Genomic DNA, 7,821 nt, shown 5'->3' on the forward strand with positions numbered 1-7,821 from the left:
AGTCTACTACATGGATATAAGTGACCTTTTTGCCTTAATTATAAGTTGTACGTTGTTAGATATTAGGAATAAAACAATATTTAGCCCCTAAATTGGATAATATTTTTAAAATTGATCCCTAAAATTTTGTCTACGCCAAAATTAAAACTTGAAAAATTTTCACTACTTTGATAAATATTTTGGATTTTTTATATGACATTTAAAATTAGTTTTATGAAATATTGACGCCATACAATATAGAGTGATACATTTTTAAAAGAACTATATCCTTTTTCATAATTTAAGGAATTATATCGAGTCCCACAGTGGGCAATTCATAATTCTGACTGTTGGAGGTCTTCCACAGAAGCTGCTCTCAATCTGGCGTTGGGGGCACCCTACTACCTTACCTCCCCCTCATCCCATTACATATGGGAATAGGGTCACTAATTTTATGTGCCAACAAATATTGGGTAAAGTACACAAATGATCCCATGATTATAGGATATTATTTTATTGAGTCCCTCAATTATTAAACGTTATAAATAGTCCCCCAACTATATGAAGTTATTTTGTTGAATTCCTCGACTACTAAAAGTTACAAAATGGTCATTCGACTATTCATTATGTTCTAAACTTGCCATTTTCTATTGGAAAATTAACAGTCGTATTGAACTAGACGTTAACATGCTGACTGAGATATGATAGTCATTTGAGATTATAAGATCATATTTTGTCTGCAGTATCCTTATAATAAGGGATCATGTTGTTTTATATGCAGATTTTAAGGGATATAATAAATAATTATTTACTCTATATTTATATTGAAACAAATATATGTTCTCGAATAAATATTTTTAATATATATTAAAGTTTTCATTTTATATACATTTTAAATTTATACTTTCTTTATATATATATATATATATATATATATATATATATTATAAATATTTAAAATAATAAAAAATCAAAATTAGATGTGTCCGAACCAAAAATATATATATAGTAGGTGTGCTTTAGGGTTTTTCATTTTTATTGCATCTTAATAAAAGGTTACTAATCACAATTGTTATGGAGAGTACGAATGAGACAGGGCTTGAAACACAAACGGAGTCCCGGATTCCACCGGAGATCACCGACGCCACCGGCTTAAGGAGACTGGAGATGTAGTAAACCGAAATTCAAATATGCCATAGATAATCAAGAGATGCGCTCTCAATCTTTTGCATCGATTGTTGTTGGAAACGCTAGTGGTGGAATAGGTAAGGATGTGAGTCCTATAGAAGAAGAGGAGGATATCGAAATAGCATATGAAGATATCACGATGGGCACCAAATTCGGATTACCATCTATCCAGTTTTCGGATCGAGCTTATCAGCTCATGGAAGCACATGACTCGAACAGTCGTGTTGAAGCTTTTAGGAAGAAATATCGGTCTGAACACCCTCACCAACAAAAAGTTTTCTCTTTGGAAGCCTGCAAAGCCTTTTACGCTTATGGATCTCGAGAACGGATATTTTTTAGCTAGGTTTCAATCGGAGGAAGATTGTGGAAGAGTCCTTTCTGAAGCAACTTGGTTTGTTTATGGGCAATATTTAACAGTTCAACTATGGACAAGGGATTTTAGTACCACTCAGCCATACCCCACTACAGTGATCACCTGGATCCGGTTCCCTGGACTCCCAGAATATATGTACAAAAAAATCTGTTCTGATCGATATTGGTAAATTGGTTGGGAAGGTGGTGAAGCTTGATTTCCACAAAAATACGAGCAATAGGAGAAGGTTCACTCGAGTGGCGGTTTACGTCGATCTCAAGAAGCCTTTGATCTCTCAAGTGGTTATTGGAAATAAGGTTCAGATTGTGGAATATGAAAATCTTCCACTTGTCTGTTACTCTTGCCGCAGATTTTCCATTTGAAGGAGGCTTGTAGCCATGTTTCCAAGGAACTAGATAGCAGTAATATCCCTATCAACATTCAAGACTCTCATCGGGATGTCATCCCTGATAATCACAAGAGAGGTGATATCACTAGTCAGGAAACTAATAACCCTGCCCTTGTGGTAGAGGATTCTTACGGTTCGTGGATGTTGGTGGAAAGAAGGCGGGCGGCCAGAGATTGGATCGACAAGGAAGACAGAACAAATTAAGGAAACTACTTAGTTTGGATCCCGTTTCTATCTTTGATTGAGAATCCCATAAATGAAGGCAAATCTAGGCAATTTTCCGGCGAAGTTTCGAGGGAGAGCAATGAAGTTTCCATTCCCATAATCAATTCTAAATCTAAAGGGATTATGATAGATTCGGTCATAAACACCATAAAGCGGTAACATCGTATTGGCCAAAGGCAATAATCAGGGTCATAACCAGTCCTCTCAACCAACTCATCCATGTTCCCAAAGCAAACTGGTGGTTTCCCAAATGTCAAAGGTGGGGTCCAATATTACCTACGTGCCAGGATCTAACCCTTTGGATTTGTCTCATGCTAGCTCCTCCCATGTTAATGGAATCCACGTGCCTGAGAAGGAAACTTTTAATTCTTCTCAACATGTTATAAATCAAGAGCCTACGTGCATGGAGCTTGACAATCTTATGAATAATTCTAAGGCAACGAAGGTGGTAAGTTTGAATGGGGCTAACTTTATTTGTAATTCTAACCCCAATTTCAATAGTTCTTTAGCTGCAGGTGGACAAATGCTCCCAACAACTCTTGATCCTAAGTTTCATAAGGCGGTCACGTTCAAAAATCCTGAGGACTCTTCGACTGGTATTTCTTCTCCCAATACCCACCGAAATTCCTTGACTAATGGCAGGACAACCCCTTATGTCATTCGAAATAAGGGTTTGAGACTCAAAGGAGGTCCATTGGCTCGACCAACTATCTAGGAAGCCATGACGGATGTTATCACCAACATCCAGGAGCATGTTATTCCCCAACTCAATGGGACAGACCAACCTAATGGTACTAGCAGTAAGGGTATTCTTGTTCCTTTTTGTTTTATTATGGATTTTACTTTCTTTTCGAGTAATTGTCAAGGTTGTGGGGGGAGTAAATTCCCGAGAATTTTTAAGGAGTATATGCGTGAACACAAGCTGGACTTGGTGGCTCTTCTTGAACCGAGAATTAGTGGTTTCAAAGAAGATAGTGTAATTGCGAAACTTGGTTTCGATTGCTCTTACAGAGTGGAGGCCATCGGGTTCTCGGGTGTCATTTGGCTGTTATGGAACAATTATCTTATGGTTGAGGTAATCGTAGCCCATCCGTAATTCATTCATACAAGAATCACTGGTAGAAATTTTCCTTTACTAATATTGATAACATCGGTTTATGGTAGCCATGACAAGTCTAAACGTAAGGCTTTATGGAGAGATGATAGGGAAGCGGTGGTGGATTAATGAACATTGCTCTTGTTGAAGAATCAAACTTAGAAAGCTCTAGACTCGAAGAACAAAGGGGATGAATAGGGGAAGGTGGTGGCAATAGCTAGGGTCTTTTAGAGTTTCTTTTAACTGTTGGAAACAAGATTAGAACAAGATAAACAAAGATAAAGAAATTGAGAATAAAGTATAATAACCAAGAAATCAAAAGATCTACTTTATGAAGGTGAACGGTAAAGATGATGATGGTGAGGATGGATTTGTGGAAAATAGATTGATAAGTGTCCTATCGAACCCTCCTAGTCGCAATGAAAAGGAAAACTCGATATGGCTCTAACCAACCCTCCTAGTTGCTATGAAAAGGCAAATCAGAGTCTGAAGATTAATCTCCCTCATAAGAACTTGAAAGAACTCTAAGAGAAGAAATTTCGAAGGCACAAGGCAATTAGCACTTGCAAAAATGAACTCTCGTTATATTATTAATCAAAGAAATCTATTTTGCAAAGTTGAATGAAGTCTCCTTTATATAGGAGATGAGTTCTAAAGGCCCTAAATAATTAATGAATAAAATAATAACAAACTAAACATGTCTTAACTCTAATTCCTAATAAAATAAAAATAAATAAAAATAATGTTTTAACTCAACCTTAATTCCTAATAAATAATAAATATAATACTAAAAGATAATGAATCATCCAATGTTAAATTATATTACAAATAATCAATAAAAATATTGAAAAATCGTAATATTTCCAAAATCTCGTATTAATCCCGTGTAGGATTTTCTGCATGCACTGTCTTCACTAAAATGATCATATCTTGAGTTCCCGATATCATATTGATGCAATTCAAGAAACTTTGGAAAGATAAGAGACATCCGATTGTATATCCAGAAGACATGTTGACCAAATAAGATCAGGATCCCATTCAAAAAGTCGTTGCATGTCTGATGTTGTTCTGGTCTTCTTTTCCAAGGTTTGACAAGTGGATCATTTGGAAGAGTTATTATTCTTCCTTCGATGTGAGCCTTGTGATGCATGTATTATCCTCCCTTTCTTCTAAAAGATTCGACCTCAAATCTGAAAAATTAAAGGGATCAACATTAGAATCGTTTAATGATTCATTTACATTATGCTTACCGAATAGATATGCTTTGAATCTTCAAGACTTTGTTCTTCTAATAGGTTCGAGTAGAAACATTAGTCCAAAGAAGCATGTATTATCATTATAGACTCTGGTACATGTATTATTCCCCCACTCCTCAAAAGGATTCGTCTCGAATATGAAATCCAAGAGAAAGAGAATTATATGTGTTGAAAGGAAAACTTGTGAAACATTTACCAGGATCAATGTGATGTGTCTTTATGCGTTTTAGTCAAGGTTTTTTCTTTGTAGGAATTGATTTATTGTAGTCTTGAAATCCTAGTTTGCATACAAGTCTTGTAATATGATGTTTAGGTTGAAATTGAACATGGCGTCGGCTACTGTTGGCTTTCTTTATGATTGCTTCAAATATTCTCTCCATGGTTTAACTCGTGTGTGGCGAGAATGAGTGTTGAAAAACTATGTAAACTGATTTGTGAAAGTAATCCCTTAAGTCTCCTAAGTGTGGTTCATGAATTAATAATTCTAGGGAGGATATTTTTGGACTGCAAAACCTTCGTGGTAGTGCATCATCTACTGTGTTTTACTTACCTCAGTCTTTTATGCACTTAAAAGAGTTGTGTTTAACATTGATGACAACTTCAAGAGTCTACCTTGTAAAAAGGAGAAGAATTACATTACAATATCATTAAAAATGAGTAATAAAATACTTACCTTTGGACTCTCATAAAGCGTGGCTCTTCGTTGATATGTTATAGTGATTAGGGCTTTCAGGTGGTAACCCGTCAAGAGGGTCACCTATTACCATTTGAAAACTCTTGGTAATGAAAGATTGTGTGGGCCAGTCCCGTGTTGCTTTTACTTTTTCATCATTTACATAGATTCCCTGTGCATGAACTATAAAGCATGTGGAGTTGTTCAAATCATATTTCATCATTAAAATGGAGTCACAACTAAGGCTTTCCTAGATGTAGCCTTTTTGTAACAAATCTAACTCTTTGGTTTCTTCGAGATTGTATGTTTGACGAGGTATGATGGAACCTTGAATTAGATTGGTTTGGTGTTGTTTTCCTCTTTCCGGTGGTAATCCATCAGGTGGATCACCTAACACTTCTCGAAAATCCTGTAAAGAGAGGAAAACATACTAGGAAAGTCCTTGTTAATGTTAGAAATCGAAACAATTGATTCCCTAAAGAAAACAAGGATGCAAGGTTGTTGTAAAGAAGGTTCTCTCTCAATTCTTTTTTTCCCACACATAGATTTTAAGTCACTATTTTTTTCTCACAATTAGGTTCACTCACCACCCGTGGGTCATTTGTTTGGCTTTTATCAGTTGTGAACTCTTTTGCCTTTTGTTTCAAGTTCTCAATCTCCTTGCAAATTTGTTGTTGATCTATGAGAGTCTCTTTGGGGGTTGTCTTCTCTCGGTTTTTTTAGAGAATATGGAGTGGAAGATGAGGAAGGATTTGAAGGATTACCTTGGTAAGAGGATGAAGTACCTTGGTAATGTTCTTTGAATCAGAATCACCTTTGGATTTGTACTTCGATTGTCATTTCCTTCTTGAGTGTATCTATAAGGTTTTCGTACCCATGGAGGTTAAGAATATCAGTGATTTTTGAGTTCAAGCCAATGATGAATCTTGACACGGTGTCCTCTTCTTCTTCGATTATGTTAGCCCTATTGAGTAAGGACCGCATCTCCTTGTAGTAGTCTTTAACTGAACTTCTACCTTTTCGAAGTCGGTGTAGTCGTAGTTTAACTTCTCGTGTATATTGTTTTGGTAGGAATCGCTTCCTCATGGTTTGTTTGAGGTCTGTCTAAGAAATGATTGCTTGAATTTGGAAGTTCTCGATCTTTTTCCTTGTTTGCATCCACCAAGTGTGAGCATATCCTTCAAATTCCATGGTGATGAGGGGAACTTGTTCAACTTGGGGACAGTCATGGTATGCGAACATGAGATCAATTTTTCCTTCCCAATCGATGTACTTGTCTAGATCGTTGTCTCCTTTGAAAAAATGGATCGTGAACTTTAGTTTTGTAAAGAGTTCTGGTGCTTGGAAACGTGGTAGTGCTCGCCTGGTGGGTACCAAAAGTTCAGCATTGTTTGGTCTTGGATTCTGGTTTAGTAGATCCAGTTGTGATTTTTTCGTTCTCTCACGGTATTGTTAAGTTCTTCAAATTGAGTCTTGAGTCGTGCAAGTGCGGCTAAAATAGCAGTAAATATCTTGTTGTTATTGTATCCAATCCTGAAATCATAACATTCGAAATAAAATTTTAAAGTAAAAAAAAATCAACAAAGCAAGAAACCTCACGTCACTCCAAGAAAGGAACACAGTGAGAGGCAAGTAAGACGATATTGTACTCTTTAAAAATAACTTTACTCAATAGTCTTCCACAGTTCGTATCGGAGTTTGATTACTAGCAAAGGCGATAAGAAAAACTTAAAAGCTCTAAGAGGCTAAACAAGGGTTAGACTCCAAGAGAAATAAAAAGAAAAGAAGGAAGAATTATGAAAACTAATTATTCCTACTAACACAAGGAAGATAATGTGTTAGATAATGTAAAAGAACAATAAAAATGAAAACAAAAGAACCTAAAGCACTAAGAGTAAAAAAAAGAACCAAATCAGAAACCTAGAAAACGTTGGGTCAACTTGAGCAATGTTTTTATGGGGTTATTGGTTTCAATTTTTTTTTAAAAATTCTTGAATGTTGTTTAATGTGAGTAGAAGCCATATGCAAAATTTCATAACCAAATACCTTCAGTAGTATCCAGTAGACTCTGTTGAACAGTGAGTCCTCAAACAGTCTATTTTTCGTGATCACTTTATTCAAAGGTGTTATTGATCTCCAAAAATTATGATTGTTTAATGATCTTCAATATATTTAGTTTCAATCTGGAAATTTTCACCATGAAATTCCTCTTTTATAATTTTCAAGAAATTCGACAAGATTCTAAACTGAATCTGTCGATGAAACTTGAACGATGTACTTGAAGGCTCTAATGAACTCCGATTGAGGTGAATTTTGGATTGGAGATTACTCTTAGGATGAATATGAGATATGGAGAAAATAAGCCCTAAAATCTATCATTTACAATTTTTGATTTTTTTTTTGATTTTTTTGTTTTTTATTTTGTTTTGTTTTTGTTTTTTTATGAAAAATAGCAAACTAACAAGAAAATTTTGAATCTAAATTAAAATTAAACAAAAAAGAACCTGAAACAATGAATCTTTTGCGAACTAGCACCGTTGAGGTACCTTGGCGGTTTTCTGTGCAAGAACAAGCAAGATTACTTGATTCTTTCTTTGAATCGAACCAAATCTGATACCAATTGACAGGGAAGAGGTGGCGGAT

Source organism: Hibiscus syriacus, unplaced genomic scaffold (assembly GCF_006381635.1).
Source record: "Hibiscus syriacus cultivar Baekdansim isolate YM2019G1 unplaced genomic scaffold, ASM638163v2 tig00009023_pilon, whole genome shotgun sequence".
NCBI classification, from domain to species: domain Eukaryota; kingdom Viridiplantae; phylum Streptophyta; class Magnoliopsida; order Malvales; family Malvaceae; genus Hibiscus; species Hibiscus syriacus.